Source organism: Calonectris borealis, unplaced genomic scaffold (genome assembly GCF_964195595.1).
Source record: "Calonectris borealis unplaced genomic scaffold, bCalBor7.hap1.2 HAP1_SCAFFOLD_97, whole genome shotgun sequence".
In the NCBI taxonomy this organism is placed as follows: Eukaryota; Metazoa; Chordata; class Aves; order Procellariiformes; family Procellariidae; genus Calonectris; species Calonectris borealis.
In genome coordinates, this window is record NW_027441488.1 from 138,142 (window position 1) to 157,692 (window position 19,551).

Sequence of the window (19,551 nt, forward strand, 5' to 3'; positions counted from 1 at the left end):
CCTCCCTGTCTGTCCTATAGCCTGCTGCTATTTTTTCCTTTCTCTCCATCTCTTTCTCCTGCTCCCTCTCCTTCTCTTTTTTCTATCGCCGTGTCCTGCTTCCTTGCCTTATCTTAATGTTAGGGTTAGGGGCTAGGGTTAGGGTTAGGCTTAGGGTATTGTTAGGGTTAGGGTTAGGGTCGGGGTTAGGATTATGGTTCGGGTTTAGGGTTAGGGATAGGCTTAGGGTTTCGTTTTAGGGTTAGGCTTAGGGCTTAGGGCTTAGAAGTAAAACTGTCCCAAGCACTTACGCCTCCATCAAGGACCACATGCCCTGAGGCTTGTGATGACTGTTGGATGGCTTTCCCTCCCCCCGATGGAAACACCTCTCAGTTCTCTGTGCTCACACCAGGGAAGGAAAGGCAATACACCCCCATATCTAAAGGCATGGCACTCCAAGCAAAGGTAACGTTTCGTTTCTTTAGATGAACTGCCTGGCCAGTTACAACACCTGCTTATACTGACTTCATCCACCCTTACCCGCAAAACATTGTGACAGGCTGAGTCAGCGTGGAGAGTCAGGTGAACTTTGACGCACACACTGCTACCATAGGACTGGATTTTTAACCTATTTACATTTATCCGTCGCTTTGAAGCTGCCCAAGGGTCAGCATGCCCTTGCTACTGGAGGTTCTTGCTCTGTGCAGGCACTAAGGAAGACATTTCTGGTGACAGATTATTTCTAACGGGTAAAGCACAGCAGAACACACTGTTCATGAGCTGCTGAGAATCGTCCCCCAGGCATAGCAGGAACAACGGCAAAGCTTGTATATTTAAGATGCATTTGAGTTACCTTACCATTAAAATACACCACCACCAGACAGTGCTCTAGGCGGAAGGCTGACATCAGTGTACAAGGACAGTCCCTTCTGGACATCTCGCTCCTGGGTAGAAATCCTAGAGACTTCCTTTAAGGACAAAAATCCAAAGAGCTACAATAAGCCTTTTAAATTCAGCACAGCAAACAAAAAGCAAACAAACAAAAAATGACAGGAAACCCCTGAGGCACTGATGAGGAACACAAGGTCTCCCCTTGAGTCCACTACCCCTCACAAGACTTACTCAAAATTACTCAGTTGCTTACTCAAAAGCAATAACCAACAAGCCATGTACCCTTGGGGAAGCCCTTGTCCTTCTGTGCCGCTGGTGGCATCCCACCATTACTCTGGGAGTCCACACAAATTCAGAAGTACACTTAGTCCTGCGGCAGTCATTACCTATGGACCCGAACTCCTCCCACACCCCAGAAGTGGCTGTCGGTCGTCTGGCAGTCATTCTCCGCAAACTGCAAGCCCTCCATACCTAACCACCTCCCTAGTGACTCAGTGGAAATGAGCTGGACCACAACAGAAGTGACACTGCCCGGCCCGATCACACAGATTAGACCACAAACGGTGGTTACAAGACAGAAAATGCAACACAAACCACAAGGACAGCAAAAAAACAAGCAGAAGACACATCACACAAAAACCAAAGACCCCTATCCAAACCCTAAAAATGCAAGCAAGCTACAAAAGGACTTTCCAAAAAAAAGACCACCCAGAACACAACATAAGGCAAAACCAACCTAACCCCAGGAACCCAGCGCTTGCAAACCCAGATCCTGACCATAACAATAACATGCTTTAATCCTAAGTCGCGTAAACTCCCATAACCCTCAAACCCCATAACCCTAGCACGCTGGAACCCTAGCGCCCCATATCCCTAGCACATTGTAGCCCCAAGATATCAAAACATTGAACACAAACTCCCTGGAGGTCTCTCTCTTCAGGTGGCCCCAGATCTCAGACACCACAACTCTGAAGTGGGGGTACCCACCGTGCCCAAGTGGAAGATCCACCAGGACAGCACCAGCATCCATCTTCACATCATCCGTCACGCCCTGAAAAAGTGCCCAGGCTGGACACTCCTGGGGAGAAAGGCGGAGGCACTCGGAGACTTTGAACCGGCCAGCCATGGCCACAGGGCTTCAGCTCATCATGTCTGTGTCAGAGCCACCAGGCAGGTGACCCCGTCCCCCCTGCGAAGACCCCTTGGGGTAGCCGTACCCAGCACCAGCTGGCTGGATACGGCCTTTGCTCTATGGGGAGGTGCTCCCTGGGAGCAGGGTCTCTCACGGGGGAACTCACAGCTCACCTGGGCTGCTCTGCGGCCACTGGACGCCTTTGCTGTCAGGTGGCTCTCAGCACCTCTCTGCCAACGGCTGTCACCTCCCTGCGGGACGCTCTCCAGCACACGGTCCGTCTCCACTGGGTCTCCCTGGGGACAAAGATCGGAAGGGAGGGATGGGGTTTGCTCTGTCCCCGTTCCCAGGGTGCTTCAGGAGAGACCTGCCACCCCCAAATGAGCTGTCTGACGTGGACACCACAGACGAGCTGCAGACGTGGGTCAGCACGGTGGCGGGGAGTGGGCAAGATGTCCTGCGGAGCCCCCGGCGCTGGCGGAAAGCAGAGCTGGAGACAACGGGGAGAAGCCCCAGGCAGCCGGCAGCTGGCGGTGGGGCCTGGCAGGGAGCAGCGCCCGCAGAAATGCCCGGCTCCTGGAGCCTCGGCCCCAGGGCTGCAGCCTCGGCACCTCCTGGGGCTTCGCTGGGAAAAACCAGGCAGGGGTGACCCTGACAGCCCGCACACGTACCTGGCCCCGGGATCTGGCAGCCTGTCCCTGTGCCCATCGCTGCCACGGGATCCAGGAAGCAGCGCCCCAGCCCTGGCGTGGCCCTGAGCCGCCTCTCAGGCCAGGCAGCAGGAAGCCGCGCCCCATGGCATGCTGGGAGCTGTAGGCCGGGGGCACGGGCTGCCGGGTGGCCATGTTGTTCCCGGGGCATGCCGGGAGCTGTAGGCCTGGGGCACGGGGCTGCTGGGCAGCCATGTTGGTCTTGGGAGGTGCGGGCTCTGCTCCAGCTGCGGCCCAGCTGAGGTGAGGACAGGCACGCAGGTGGAGCTACCGAAGAGGAAGGGAGAAAAGGACAGACGGACAGAGAAAGAAGTGCTTGAACTGTAACATTTGCCTGGCAGTGCAGAGAGCGGGAGCTGCGGTGAGTCCCAGCCCCTCGGGGCCGTGTCACCCCTCTTCTGCATCGCAGTCCCTCCCAGCCCCCCCCTCCCATTTCCCTCTGTGTCATTTTTTTCACTTCCCCATACCTCTCTTCTTCTGTTGCTGTGTTCTGCTCCCCGTCCTCTCTTCTCCAAGTCCTTCTTTCCCTGTCGCTCTACCTGCCCCTGTCTTTTTCTTGCTGCCCCTCCCTCCTGCTCCCTGTCCCTCTTTTTGCCTTCCTCTGTCTCTGCCCTGCAGCACATTGCCGTTGTTTCTTCTCTGTCTCTTTGTCCTGGTCTGCATCCCGCTCTGTTTTTCACAGTCTCTCTGGCCTGTTCCCTGTCGTGATTTGTCTCTCTCTGCCTGTATGTCCCGCTCCCTGTCCTTGTCTTCCCTTCTCCCTCCTTCTGCTTCTCTCTCTCTCTGCCTCCCCCCCCGCCCTGCTCACTGTCACTGCGGTTTTCCATGCTGTATCCCACTGTCCCTGTCCTTCTTCCTGTTCATCTCTCTTCTGTCTCTCCCTGCTGCTCCCTGACCCTTCCCCTCCCCGCTTCCTCCATCTCTCTGCAGGGCTCCTGAGACCTCTCTTTCTTTCCCCATCCCTCTGTGCTGCTCACTGTCCCTGTTTCTCTCTTTCTCTTTGTTGTTATTCTTGTCTGTCACTCTGTCCTTCTCCCTGCCCCTATTCCTTTTTCCTCCCTCTCCTTTCTTCTGCCCACCGCAGGTTTTCTTGCGATCTCTATCCTGCCCCTAGCCCTTAGTTCTCTCTCTCTTCCTGCCTCCCTCTCCCTCTTTCTGCCTCTCTTCCTCTTTTCCTGCTGCTTCTTTCTCCATCTTTGTCCAGATCCCTGTCCTCTTTTTTCTCTTGCTGTCCTTCGGTCCTTTTTCTCTTTTCTCTCTTTCTCTCTGTCCCATTCCCTGCCCCACCCTTTCTCACTAAACCCCCCTGTCCAGCTGGCTGTGCCTTCTTTCCTCTCTCTCTCGCTCTCTAGTTCTCCTTTCTTCGTCTCTCTGTCCCACTGCCCATCACAGCTGGTTTTGTCCTCCAGTGGTGTCCTGCCCCCTCTTCCTTTTTTCTCTCGCTGTCATTCTGGCCTCTTCTTTTAAATTCCTCCATCTCGGTCCTGCACCCGTCACTGTTTTTTTCCTCTCCTGTCCCTTTGTCTTGCTCCCTGTTCCCCGTTCTTGTCTCTCCTTCCCTTTGTTCTGCGGCCCATCTCTGTTCCCCTTCTTGCTCCATCTCTCTGCCCTGCTCCCTGGCCCTCTAAGTCTCTCTCTGCTTCTCTCTCACGCTCCCTGTCTCTCCCCCACCCTATTTTTCTGTCCTACTCCCTTTTCAGGTTCCCCCCGCCCTCACTTTGTCCTGCTCCCTGCCGCGGCTATTTCTCACTCCATCTCTGTCCTGCAGCCCAGTGCTGTTTTTTCCTTCCATCTCTCTGTCCTGCTGCCCAGCCCAGGCTCTTTTACCTCCTTCTGTGTCCTGCTCCCCGTCCCTTAGTTTTGCCTGTCTTTCCCTTTGTCCTGCCTCCCTGTGCCTTTCTTCTCTCTCTGTATCGCCCTGTCCTGCTCCCTGTCCTTGTCTTTCCCTGACAATCTGTGTCCTACTCCCTTTCCTTGTCTTTCCCTCTCTGCCTCCCATCCTTCTTCCTACCTTTCTTTTTCTTCTCTCTCCCCCTCTGTTCCTGCTGCTTCTTTTTCCACCTCTGTCCTGCTCCCTGCCCCTTTTTTTCTCTCGCTGTCCCTCTGCCCTGCTTCCTGTCCCCATCGTTTCTGTCTTTATTTCTCTGTCCCGCTGCCTGTCCCATCGTTTCTTGTTGTACTCCCCTGCCCCGTCCAGCTGGCTCTCCCTTTTATTTGTTCTCTCTTCCTCTTTTCTGCTTCTCGGTCCTCTTTTCCTCTTCCCCTGTCTCTGTCCTCCAGCCCGTTGCTGGCTTTTTCCCCCCTTCTTGGTCTCCATCAGGATCTGACCCTCTCTTTATTTCTCAGTCCCTTTGTCCTGCTCCCTGTCCTTCCTTCTCTTTCTCCATCTGGACGTCCTGCTCCCTGTCCCTGTCTTTCCCTAGCCCCCCCTTCCTTCTTCCTCTCCTTCCCCACGCCCATCTCTGCCTCTCTGTCCTGCTCCTTGACCCTACTTTTTCTTCCTCCATCTCTCTGCAGGGCTCCTCATCCCTATTTCTCTTGATTTCTCCAGCTCTCTAGCCTTTTCCCCATACCTTTCTTTCTCTCTCAGCTCCTCTATCTTTTCTCTCATCATATTTTTCTCTTTCTAGTCCACTGTCCTTCTCCCCGTCAACTGAAGCTGAGTGACCAGGTGTCCCTGGGCTCTGGTATTTCCTTAGCATTGCCCTAGGGAAGATCTGTGGTTTTAGGGCTAGGGATCATTTAGGAGCTGGTCTCCTTACGTAGGCAGCGGAGCTAGGCATAGTTAAAGCAGAGGTTGTTCTCAGCTGGTGCTCTGTGCGTCCTGTTGAAAGAGCAGGCTGTGGGCCTTATTTTGAAGGAAGGTTTCTTGTTCTGCGCTTATTGCTCCTCGGGACGCTGCACAGAAGTGGTGGTGGGGTCTGGAGAGACAGATGGGACCTGCTGTGATTCCTAGTAAATGTGAACTTGAACGAGACCAGACTGACTGCATATGGTTTTCTTCTCAGCTCCAATTCCAACCTACATGCTCGGCGCTAATGAAAAAAGAGACCCTGAGCTGCAAATGAGCAGACAACGTCACTCACTTAGGTCACCGTGCAGTTGGTCTGTGATAAGGGATGTGTACTTCCATGACGGTGCTTTTGTGAACGTTCTCTGGTCTTGCCGCTTCAAAGCCCTCCCTTTTTCCAGAAATTTTAAGATGGCATTTCTTATTCTGGGGTTCAGGCTGGAGTTGGACTTAATGTTGAACAGCTGATATCATGGGCTCCGTAAAATGTGAGAGAGAACCCTGCTTTGTTGTTGTTGTTGTTGTTGTTTTCTAACATGCCCTAAACTTTGCTAAGCAAAGGGAGGAGTGGTTGCAAGAGTCTGTTCTTTGAGAGTGACGTATTCCTGTAGCGTGCCTGTCTTTGTATGGTGAAGGTTTCCTACCTGCAGTATGATTTTGCTGAGCTGTGAGGCTGTATTGGCGTAGCAAAGGTAAGAAGTGGCGTCTTTAAAGGTCATGAAACTGTAGCAAAACTAGCAGGAGAAGCTAGTTCCTTCCCTGACAAAACTAGTAGCAAGTAAAAGCATTTGCAATTGGCTTTTTTATGCCATGTTCACACAGAGCTTTTGGTATTGATTGATTTTTGGGAAGCAAGACAGCAGTGAGGAAAGAAAACTGGGGCTTCTTCACCGTAGGCGGGGTTCAAGCCTTTGCGCTAGAACAGGTCTTCACTACAGTTTACAAAAAGAGAAGATGAGCTGTCTGTAAGGAAAGTTTCAGTAGAAGTAAGGCTAGATTTGCAGAATTTGGTCCTCCGTATCTGTTGCAAATAAGAGATGACTTGGCAGTGTTTACATCTGAAGTGCATGCCGGTGTGTTAATGCAGGCCGTCGAGGTCTTTTCAGGGGTACTTCTGGACTGCAGGTTGCGTGCGTGGGGGGCACCATGTCCCAGGATGAGCCAGTTTTAGCTCAGAGGATGTGACAGAATGGCAACCATCTTTGTGGTGGACCCCTGTCATGGTTTAATCCCAGTCGGCAACTAAGCACCACACAGCCGCTCACTCGCCCTCCCCCCAGCAATGGGATGGGGGAGAGAATCAGAAGAGCAAAAGCAAGAAAACTCACGGGTAGAGATAAGAAGAGTTTAATACTTGAAATAAAATAATAATAGCAATAATAGTAATCCTAGTAACAGTAATAATAGTAACACCAATAATACCATAATATTACCAATAATAACACCAATAATAACAATAATAACAATAATAATAATAATAACAACAACAACAATAATAACACCAATAATAATAATAATAGTAATAATAACAATAATAACACCAATAATAATAATAATAATAATAATAATAATAATAATAAATAATAATAATTTGTAATTAAAACGAGAGAGAGAAAGAGAGGGAGAGAGGATCAAGAATAAGAACCCCAATCCTAACACTAACACCAAACCCTCACCCTAACTCGAACCCCTAACGCTACCCGTAAACCCTATGCATAACACTAAGACCTCACCCTTACCCTAAGCCTAACACCGAAACCTAACCCTAAACCTGAACCCCAACCCTAACCCGAACCCTAACCCAAATGCTAACCCTAACCGTAAACCTAACCCTAACTCTAACCCTAACCCTATCCCTAACCCTAAACCCGAACCATCCTAAACCCAACCGTAAAACTAATGCTAACCCTAAGCCTAACCCTAACCCTAAACATAACCCTAACCTTAACCCTAAACCTAACCCCTAACCATAACCCTAACCTTAACGCCTAACCCTAACGTTAACCCCTAACCCTAATGCTAACCCTAACCCCGAACTCTAGCCCTAATCCTGAACCCTAACCCTAACCCTGAACCCCAACCTAACCCTAACCCCTAAACCTAACCCTAATGCTACCCGTAAACCCTACGCATAACACTACGACCTCACCCTAATACTAACTCTAACCCCAATACCGAACCCTAACTCTAACCCTGAACCCCAATCCTAACCCTAAACCCTAACCCTAAACTTAACCCTAACACTAACCCTAAACCTAACCCTAATGCTACCCGGAAACCCTAAGCGTAACATTAAGACCTCACCCTAAACCTAACACTGGACCCTAACTCTAACCCTTAACTCCAGTCCTAAGCCTAACTCTAACCTTAACCCTAACCCTAACACTTAACCCTAAATTGAACACTTAACCCTAACCCTAACCCTAACCTAACCTTAAGCCTAACCTGAATCATAAAGCTCTAACCCTAATGTTAACCCTAACCCCGAACCCTAACCCTAATCCCAAACCCTAACCCTAACCCTGAACCCCAACCCTAACCTTAACGTAATGACCCTAACCCTAACTCTAACCCTAACCCTAATGCTACCCGTAAACCCTAACTGTAACACTAAGACCTCACCCTTATACTAACGCTAACCCCAATACCGAACCCTATCTCTAACCCTGAACCCAATCTTAAACCCTAACCCTAACCTTAACGCTAACACTAACCCTAAACCTAACCCTAACGCTACCTGTAAACCCTAAGCGTAACATTAAGACCTCACCCTAACCCTAACACTGAATCCTAACTCTAACCCTTAACTCTAATCCTAACCCTAACTCTAACCTTAACCCTAACCCTACCCCTAAACCTAACACTTAACCCTAACCCTAAGCCTAACACTTAACCCTAAACCGAACACTTAACCCTAACCGTAACCTAACCTTAAGCCTAACCTGAATCATAAAGCTAACCCTAGCCCTAACCCTAACCCTAAGGCGAAACCTCACCCTAAAACAAAATCCTAACGCTAACCCTAACCCCAAACCGTAACCCTAACCCTAACATCAAACCGTAACACTAACACTTTGGCATAACCCTAACGTTAAACCTAAACGGAACCATAAAACTAACCCTCACATAACACCGAACCCCTAATTCTAACCGTAACCCTAATGCTAACTCAACCTCAAACCGTAATCTTAAGACATCACCACAACCCTACCCCTACCCCTACCCCTAACCCTAAAACTAAACCCTAACCCTATCCCCTAACCCAAACCCTAACCCTAACGCTAAGCCCATCCCTAACTGTAACCCTACGCCCTAACCCTAACGCTAACCCTAACCCTAAAACGAAACCATAACCCTATCCCTAACACTAAACCTGAACCATAATCCTAACCCCAACGATAACCCTAGGCCTAACCCTAACCCCAACCATAACCCTAACCTTAACCCCAACCATAACCCTAACCTTAACCCCTAATCCTAATTTTAAGCCCTAACCCTGACGCTAATCCTAACCCCGACCCCTAACCGTAATCCCGAACCCTAACCCTAACCCTGAACCCCAACCTGAACCCTAATGACCCTAACCCTAACTCTAACCCTAACCCTAATGCTACCCCAAACCTAATACCGTAACCATAACACCTCACCCTAAACCTAATGCGAAAGCTAATCCAAAAATTAAACCGCAACTCTAAACCTAAACCCTAACCCTAAAAATTAATGCTACCCCTAACCCAAACTGAAATCCTAACCCATAAGCGTAAACCCAATGTAACCCCTAACCATAACACTAAGCCCTAACCCTAACGCTATCACAAACCTAATACCATAACCGTGAGACCTCACCCTAACCCTAATGCGAAACCTAACCCTAAAACTAAACTGCAACCCTAACCCTAAACCTAATCCTAATACTTAATGCTAACCCTAACCCAAACTGAAATCCTAACCCATAAGCATAAACCCAACCATAACCCTAACCCTAACCCTAACCCTAACCCCAAACCCTAATCCGTATCCCAAACTCTAACCCTAACCCTGAAGCCCAGCCCTAACTCTAACCTTAACCCTAACCCTAATGATAAGCCCTAACCCTAATGCTAACCCTAACCCCAAACCCTAACCCGTATCCCAAACTCTAACCCTAACCCTGAACCCCAGCCCTAACTCTAACCTTAACCCTAACCCTAACCCTAATAAGCCCTAACCCTAATGCTAACCCTAACCCCAAACCCTAACCCATATCCCAAACTCTAACCCTAACCCTGAACCCCAGCCCTAACTCTAACCTTAAACCTAACACTAACCTTTACCCTAACCCTAACCTTAAAACTAAACCCTAACCCTAAACCCTAACCCAAACGCTAACCCTAACCCTAAACCTAACCATAACCCTAAGCCCTAACCCTAACCCTAACCCTAAAATGAATCCCTAACCTGATCCCTAACCCTAAACCCAAACCATAATCCTAACCCCAACCCTCTCCCTAACCCTAACGATAACCCTAAGCCTAACCCTAAACCTAACCCTAACCCTAACCCTAACCCCAACCCCTAACCATAACCCTAATGATAAGCCCTAACCCTAATTCTAACCCTAACCCTAACCCATATCCCGAACTCTAACCCTAACCCTGAACCCCAGCCTGAACCCCAGCCCTAACTCTAACCCTAAACCCTAACCCTAAACCCTAACCCAAACCCTAACCCTACCCCTAAAACTAACCCTAACCCTAACCGTAACCCCAAGCCCTAACCCTAACCCTAAACCTAACCCTAAAATGAAACCCTAACCCGATCCCTAACCCTAAACCCAAACCATAATCCTAACCCCAACCCTATCCCTAACCCTAACGATAACCCTAAGCCTAACCCTAAACCTAACCCTAACCCTAACCTTAAACCTAACCCCTGCCCCTAACCATAACCCTAATGATAAGCCCTAACCCTAATGTTAACCCTAACCCTAAACCTAACCCTCACCGTAACACTGAGCCCTAACCCTAACCCTAACCCTAAACTTAATCACAAACACTATAACTGATGTAAATGAGCAATATCAGGGCAGCAAGTCAGGTTCTTTAAATCCTTGCTTTCTCTCTTCCCTTCTCTCTTCTTGCTTTCTCTCTTCCGTTCGAGGAGATTTCCGTTCGAGGAAGCTTTAGCTAGTTTTATTATATTGTCTGTCTTAGGAGGAACAGCCACTTCTACTTTCCGCTTTGTCTTGTCAATTTTTGCTTTTGGCTTATCCTTCTCTTTTTTCTCCTTTTCAGACATCGGCTTGAAAACAATAGAATCTCCTTCCATAGGCTCATCTCTCACAGGGGTGGCATCATCTCTGCTTGGGACCATGAACAGGGAGTCCATTTTAACGTCTTCTGCTGAAACTGGCTCTCTTGGTTTTCTCGCACCTGCTAACAACTCAGTATTGGGAAATCCTTCATCCTCATCCCTTTTTCTTCTCTTTTTATGCTTATTTCCTTGGCCATCTCCCAGTGGATTTTTCACCTCCTTCTCTTTTGATTTGGTAGGATCCTTGATGCCATGGCTCTCTCTTTCAGAAGGTTTTTCAGGGTAATTTCCAGCTATATTGTGATTTTGGTGGCTCTGCCAAGCAGGATAATCCTCCCTACGTCCCCGAGCATATGGTGAATTCTCTTGTCTGGTCCCAGGTGGACCAAACCTACCTGGAGAAAAGTTCTCTCTGTTTACTGGAGGGTGAGGTTGAGCGCCAACAGCATAGCCCTTGTAAAACTCTCCATGCCATTCTCTGTAGTTCCTTTCCCATTCCCGGTACCTTGCCTTTTCAAATGGATCTCTAAAGTCAAGAGATCTGCCATAGTAAGCTTTCAGATCATATGGTGGAACTTCTCTGTATCTGTTAAAATACTCCCTTCCTCCTTCCCCTTGAGGTATAGTCTGTTTAGTGGGAGACTGGCCTCTAAATACTGGAGACCTTGACCGTGAATGGCATCTTCTGTATGGGGGTGACCTTGACCTTGAACGCTGATAACCGTGTGACCTTGACCTAGAACGATAGTTACGCCTCTTCGCTTTGCCTCTTCTTGGATACGGCAGCAATCGCGAGTAGGAACGAGAATGGGAAGGACTAAATGAGCGAGAGTAGGAGCGAGTGCGGGAAGAACCTGATCTTGATGTGGAGCAGGTAGACGAACTTGTAGAGTAAGGTGAAGCACTATAAGGAGACTTGGACCTGGAAAAAACCACAACACACAGAAAAAGAAATGAAGTTAATTCAAAACAGTCATTCTCCCCAATTTTTTTCCTCCCAAATTTGGTTTGGGTTTTTTCTCCTCTCCATACGCTTATGTCAAAGCTTCTTTCAGCTGCTGACATAATGCTACTGCAAATTGAGGAATTTGATAACATTTTTCAATTCCATTTGTCTTGTTTTAGTTATGCATGCTTACTATCTGCAACGAAAAATTCTATTGGAAAAAACACTGTCATTTTTCCTTATGTCAGATACACTTTAGTGTAACTGCAGTCCGATATGCTGTTGAAATACAAACGTGAAAAACAAGGCAACTTCATTGAGCCAAATACTTCCTCCTCTTTAAGTCTCCGTTGTTCTCTGTAAAACTCCTCCCTAGATAAGGAAGGCCAATGGCATCCTGCCAACTTAAGCATTTTTCTCCCTGCTTTCTGTTCATTAGAGACTACGCTCATTTGGCCTGGTCCTGTCCCTGAATTGTTGTTTTCTTGCTGACTGAATTGGAGATATCAGACAACCTGTGGGATGGATCCTGGTTTTTCTTTTGATTTACCTTTAAGATTTTATAAACACAATGCACTCTTACAATCTATCTATAACAAACATATAGCGAAAGGAAGGACTAGCTTGACGCTGCAGTAATAGGTAAAACAGACTCCTCTCTCTCCAACTGAGAGAAAGCGTCTTGGCTATGTGAGATGACTAAATTGAAGAAATTCAAAATTGTCATAAAAGAACAGTGTTGACTTTTCCAACCATTTGCTCATGCAGTATCAACTAAGTTGTTAAAAAAAGAATGTTGGAGGCTGATTCCTATTGGGAAATCAATTTCTTCAGCCCTATTCAGCCAGTAATGGAAAAGGTGGCTTTCCATCTGATCCTTTAATTATCTTTAATTTTTATAGGCAATTATGGTTTCCTCAAAAAGCGTTCATTTTTCAGAGTCCTGTTTTCAGTCATGTACCGGAGTTTTATTTTAAATAACCTTAGTGGAAGCACAGATGCCCTTTGTAAAAGCCAATTCAAATGAAGCCATTTAAAAATTAATTACCACTTGGATTCTCCACAACTATCTGTGCATACTTGCTTCATTATAAATCAGCTGTTGTATAAGTTATGCGTTATACAGCCTCTTTTAACAGGTGACAAGGAGTCATCTATTGAATTTCTGTAGAATACTTACACTTCCTAGCCTGGTCTGCCACCTGCTGAGCGAACTGGACTGGCTCTCATTGGATGACCTTTTGGAGTGGGGAGAGGAAAAAGAAAGAAATCCCATTCAGTTCCTCTGAAGGTAATTTTTTTAAAGAAATTCTGAAGTTACAGTTACTTACCAGTGTCGTGCTTTAACCTGGCAGGCAGCCAAATACCAACTTCCAGGGGCACGAACAGCAGGACCACCCTATTTTAATATTCAAAAGTATCCCAGATTCTATGGTTAAGCACAATGACAGTGCTTCCTGCCCCGTAATTACAGATGCTGGCCAACTTGGTTGCATAGCCACTCAGACATGCACGCGTGGTTTCTCTCGCTCACTTTTTGGCCAGTCCAATTAATTCCATACTTACGCATTAATAGTTGGTATTGCGTATTTTCCAGTGTTTGTCAGCATAGCACCCTTTGTATTGGGGTCTTTCACCTCCATCATGAAACTCCTTGGAATTCCTGTGCTCTTTAATTCTGGGAACAGGCTCAACATTTTTGTCCTGTTAAGAAAAGAAATGCAGACATATCTCCTTTTAAGACCCACACTTAAAATGACATTTCAATGATTATTTTAAGCAGCAAAAGCCTTTAATCCTCTCCTTTTACCCAGCATAAGGGTTGCTCGACTAAAATACTTATTTTCCTAAATGAATATAGCCAGGATGTTCCAAAGGCTTGAGCAGTGTTTTGAACTCATTCCATTCTTTGGCTTAAGTTCAGGTTCTTTAAGGGTGAAATATCCCTTAGCTCACCATCCCCTCAGAAAAGAGATACAAACCCGCTCCTCCTCCAAAGCGCAATTCAGAGCACAAATATTCAATAGATGGGGTCAACAGAAACATCTTGGTTTTACATGAAATACTAAAAACTGTGAACTGTCATTAAACAGAGTTAAAACCAGAAACATTTCCAGTAATATTGAAATATATAAAAATATGCATGAAAGTTCACAGAGCAAGATCTGTGGACATACTTAATGTCTATGACCTACAAAAAAGAAAAGTTTACATTTATAATGCCAGGTTTCCCTTGGATTTTGAAGGGCTTTGCAACATTGCCCTATGAACCTCTGTCTTTCACCCCAAGAGAAACAATTCTTAATATGAGTATTCATGGATTTGTTACGTAACTGCCAAGGTAAAAAAATGAAAAGCTAAGGAACACCAGAAGTCCCCCACAGTCTTACCCCATTTGTTGGGCAGTTCTTTATACAGTCGCCAGGTTTTCCGCAACGAAAGCAAGCAGATGATGGTGGAGGTGGACCCCAGGGTTTCTTCATGTAACTAAAAGGGTTTGGGGCAAAGAAGAAAAAGGTATGCACGTGTCTCTCTCGTTAAAACAAACTTCTCTACAATCTTTCCATAATCTTCAAAGAACAGATTTGACATTATCAACACTTACTTGATTGGATCATATTCCTGGCAAGACTGTAGCATCATAGCTTTTATTTTATCTTCTTCGGAAGCATTGGCTTCAGCCAGATTGGCAGTCTGTTTAACAGGTAATTATTTGACACATACATTAGAAACACATTTAAGCCCACACTGCCAAAGAGAACACCACTCACCCAACCCTGTAAAGAGCAGCACAACGCCAGCTGAGGTTGCATGAAAACAGCTGCTTATATGAAACAGAGTTGTCCAAAAGATGTTCTGGGGAGTCCTTACATCATCACAGGCTGTTTATGTGCCTGTTAACCTACTTGAAAAGAGCATTCCTGGGCACTCAAAACCTTAGGCTCTTCATGTTCCCCCCCACTAACTTCTTCATAGGAAGCAAGTTAACTACAATAAGCAAAACCTGCAGTTTTTTTCCAGTTGACCGTGTCCTTTTAACATACAAATTGTAATATAAATGTTACGCAGAACTGGATCTTCAAATTATTGAAGCCAGCTGATTTTTTTAAAGTAGTATTTGTTCAAATGTTTTTATTACACTCTAGTACAGGTACAAGCAGGGTCTAAGGGAGTGACTGTAAATGATTTGGACCCTCAAGCACCTATCATTCAGATCAACCACTCATGGTTTTGGTTTTAGATGCATTCATTCACAAAAGCAACCAACTTGTTTCAGCATTTTGTTAAAGGGCTGTTTCATATACACAGCTTTTTCTCAACTGTAACATAATCCAGATCGACATCTATGAAGTCATTTCCATTAACATTTACAGAAGACTTTACAGATACTTGACTAATTTGTTTGAACCCAAGCGGTTTACAAAACACATCCAAAACCCACAAGACATTACTAGGAATAGACCAAAATTCAAGATGGCATTTAATGCATAATAAAACAGAAAACTTTTTACAACACATTGCCTCCATGCTAAGCCAGTCTGCACTGAGGAGGTTAGAGTAAGGAACCGTTTGGAGCTGCTTTATCCTATGTTCCTCTATTTTTCTGAAATACTTACATTTTCTCAAAAGCTTAAATGTGTACACCACTTGGACAGTTTTTCACATTTTAGAGTAAAACTTCACCTGAGTTTACAGAACCAAGGACATGTTTAGGGACAGCGCTAACAGAGACCAATTTCTCCTGGTGGCTACCTTCCAAACTATTTTTTTTTTCTTACCAAATGTCCACAATTTAATTTCTGCAGTGAGAGAGGGAAGAAGTTACCAGTGGGAAGAGATTTTTCTTTCTGGGAAAGGAACTCCAGCCTTTATTTTCAGAAGAAAGAACTAGCTCCTCTGCATTAGGCCCTGCCTTCTCTAATCTTTGTAACTTTAAAGACTAGTAATTTAATTGGCTAGCACTACGCCTTTTCACAAAGTGCAATCCCTAGTGCTTTCCCAGACAAAGTTACATGTTGTTGAGCAAAAAATGCAAGCAGTTCCATAGCAAAACATGGCATTACAACAGTTTCAGAAGGTCACGTTTGCTAATATGCCACCCATACGCATCAGTATTTTCCTGTAAACAATTAGGTGCATTTACACAATTTACACAGTCTGCAATCAAACAAATTAGATTGTGTTGTCCACTGTATATATACTACAGTGTATGAAATTGTGCAGCATTCAAAGCATGGATCTATAACTGTAGCGCCTAGAAATTCAAAAATAGCCATGCAGTTGTCCGTGTTCCAGAAACGCTTCTATTTTGGCTCTTGCAAACCCCCCTGAAATGTCCGTCACTTACAGCCAATTAAATTCTTCTGTGAAAATTGTGTTAGTTTCCAATGCAAAATGAACGAAAAGTATGAAAAACGGTAAACAGCTTCTGAAGTGCTGCTTCTTTGTGTCTTGAAGATGAGTAATACTGCAACATTACGTTGCGGCTGATAAGGTCCTCCCCCTTCTATCTTCCCAAACTGGCAACTACTCTTTACCAGGATAGTATCAAAATATACACACATTTTAAAGTTAAAAGAAATACTTTAAATTATTAAAAATTAAATTAAAGGTTTGTTCACATGACAACAGTTCTCCAGCTATAGATCACAGTATAAGATTTAAAAATACAAAGCAAACACTTTTTTTTAGGAATATATATGTACCTTAGTCAGCTGGGCCAGAGAAATAGATGCAGAAGAGTCATCAATCTGTTCACAAAAAATTAAACTCACATTCAAGTTCTACAATCAAAAACAGAGCAATAGTTAACCTCTACTGTAGTCTGACAGTCTGCACTATATCCTCCGAGTGTCACTGAAAGAGCCATTTCCAACCTAGTGTAGTTGGTATTTGTTCAAAACAAAGTCCAAACCTGTGACAGCTTAAGAGTGCCTATGTGGTTAAGGAGAAGAAGCTAAACTAACCAAACCCGCTGGAGATCAACTTATTGCTCCAGAATATCTCAGAGAGGGACCCTTGTCAAATGCTCACAGCTGCTTAAAAGTCGAAGGGGTAAGGAAGCTATCAATTTTCAGCTAAAAAGGATTTTTAACAAATATTTATTTGAGAAGGAAGCATCACTACAGGAAACTTCTTTTCAGTGTGGTTTGTAAACTAATCAGCCAAGTATTTCCTTGTGTTACTTATTTCTGTTTTAGCAGCAGAACGACAGTGTCTTCAAACCTGAAGAAAAACGCTGCCCCTTTTCCAAATGTAAATTCAAAGTGGCAGTATCCTAAAGAAAAGCTTAGCCTTTGGGAAATTAAAGCAGCATCCAGCCCTGAAGTCACCCAGATCCAAAAACGTACTGCAGGCGGAGGTTAAGAAAAATGACAGGGATTTTACCCTTTACAAATGCACCAGGCTCTAACCTTGTGCCAAAATTTGTACACTGGGTTTTACGTATTTTCATTTGCAGACAAACTATTAAACTGAACTGCTTCATCTGATAAAGCGGAAAGGTCAAATGTAGAACTTTAGAATACCACTTTGTGTAGCAGCGATATTTAAATTCACAGCAATCTATTAAAGACAGTTATGCACTCAGTTATGCACTCAAACAATATCGCTTCAATTATACAGTTTCAGGAACAAATACCCAAGTCTTTAAGGACATGAAAAGGAAGCATTTAGCTGCACAGAACTGTCCTCAAAACGTGTGGGACATGTTGGTTTTGGTATTTGTTTGAACCCCCAAGTCAAAAGTAAGAAACAGTACCATGTTTAACAATAATGGTTTCTCAGTGGTTTTTGATAACATTTTCAAAAACCATGTTCAGTTGTGCAAACCTTGAACCTACGTGATCTAAAAACGATTGTACATTATCTGTACAACACAAAGTCGTTCAGGAAATAGTCTAGCATATCCAGTATGAAATACAATGCATTACTAGGCACAAACACCAATATTCACATTAGATAGAACTGTGCAAATGATGGCATTACTCCGTTTCTACTATGCTGAATCAAATACATTGTATTTACAACATATACTATGTTTTACTGGAAAATCTATTAAGTTAATGTTTGGAAAATTAATCCAAGACTACCTTAAGTGCAGCGTGCAGCAAAAAGTGTGAGATTGTGTTTTTACATACTGCTTTTGATGTTCCACTTACTGGCTCAGTTTGACTTCTAGAAGAAGAAATAAAGGTGATCAGAACTTCAAATACAGCACTTGTACCAAAAACATAAAGCACTGAAAACAGATTATAAAACCTGAACATCAAAACTTTATGTTCTGATAGTCGAGTGAATCTGGAAATTTACTCATATACATAAACCGTTGTCTCTTGGTACATTCAGTGCAACTAAAAAAACCCCCCAGAATCCCATTTCTACTTTGTCACAAATTACTCTAAGGCTTACAGATATAGAACACGACCGTGCAAGGGGAAGTCCTCAGATAGTTTGTCTCTGCTACATAAGTATCAAAACCAGGAAGTCTGTACTACAGTTTTGTGTTCATAAATAATCAACCATCAAAATACGAAGGTAACTTTAGCCAATCTGTGTATCGCTAGTATTACAAATAGGTACCAGATGGAGTCCTTTAGTTTCTAAGAAAGAACAGTGATAGTCTAGACACTTCCAAGTGCACCTTTACTTAAGTGAAAAAAATCAGTCATCTGACAAATAACAACAATGTCAGCAGCATCGTCTTTAGAACAGTGTTTCTCTGTGGAAGCCCAAGCACTGTGTTCAGATATCTTAGCCATGAAAGTGCCAAAACACTAAATGTGTTACATATGCTATATGGACTAAAAACAGTAGTAGAAATGTCACCTGAAAGCAGGTCCTAGGCCTTTGTGCGATTTAGGAGACCTGTGACAAAAAAAAAAGGTCTTGGTTGCCAGAATTTGCTTCAAGATAATCTTGAAAATGCTACGATATTTTAGGAAATATTTATTAAATTTGAAAACTTGCTGAGATTCCACATACTCATTGATCTGTATCTGCACGCTACTCATCATGAATCAGCCATGCAACCATTGATGTCGTTAACAAACAATTCACACATCATCCAAAGTGTCCCATGAGCAGAGGCAATTCAAAGGCTGCTGTGCAACTGGTGTACAAATAGAAAGGCGCACGCTCCCTGCCACTGCTAGAACACCACCAGGCTCGCAATGACAGCCACGTACCTCCTGAAGTTGAGGAAGGACAAGGACATCCTTTAGATTACCACAGCATGGATTCTTCATACATTTACCTTCAAGAGCGTACTAAAAGGAGAGTAACGCATTTTTGAAGGCCTCTCCACCATTACAGCATACATTCATCATTCCCAAACATCCACCACTCTACCAGTTGTTTCTGCAATGTTCACAGCTGAAAGACTAGAAAGCTAATCTGCCTGGTTAATTTTCAGCGCTAGAACAGCGGTGCCATTCCTTCCTTATCCCCTTATACATACAGGTATGTATTTGACCTTTGATGCTAGCCGCATCTATCCTCTCATTTTAGGGCAGCATTACAATACCAGGAGAGGGTGCCCGAAACAGAGGATGCACTGACAAGACAGCACTAAGCAGACGTGTTTAAATTAACCCCCAAAACAAGGCCATGTTTATAAGCACAGTGCTGCGGTGTCCAGAATTACTAGAGGGTGCCTGAAAACACTGCAACAACTACTGCAGGAATACGCCCAAAGTTGAGATGCAGAGCCACATAAATTCAGGGTTTTTTGCTTGCAGATGCCTCGTGGGTACCGGGAGGCTGCTGTACTCTTTGTTCGAGACACAGTGTAACTCATCCGTCTATTTGA

The 19,551-nt window shown here is 44.9% G+C and overlaps 1 pseudogene; it reads right to left on the bottom strand.

The window, feature by feature from the left end:
- Positions 1-13,303: 13,303 nt before the first annotated feature.
- Positions 13,304-17,893, bottom strand: LOC142076728 (E3 ubiquitin-protein ligase RBBP6-like; annotated as a pseudogene).
- Between the last annotated feature and the right edge of the window lie 1,658 nt (positions 17,894-19,551).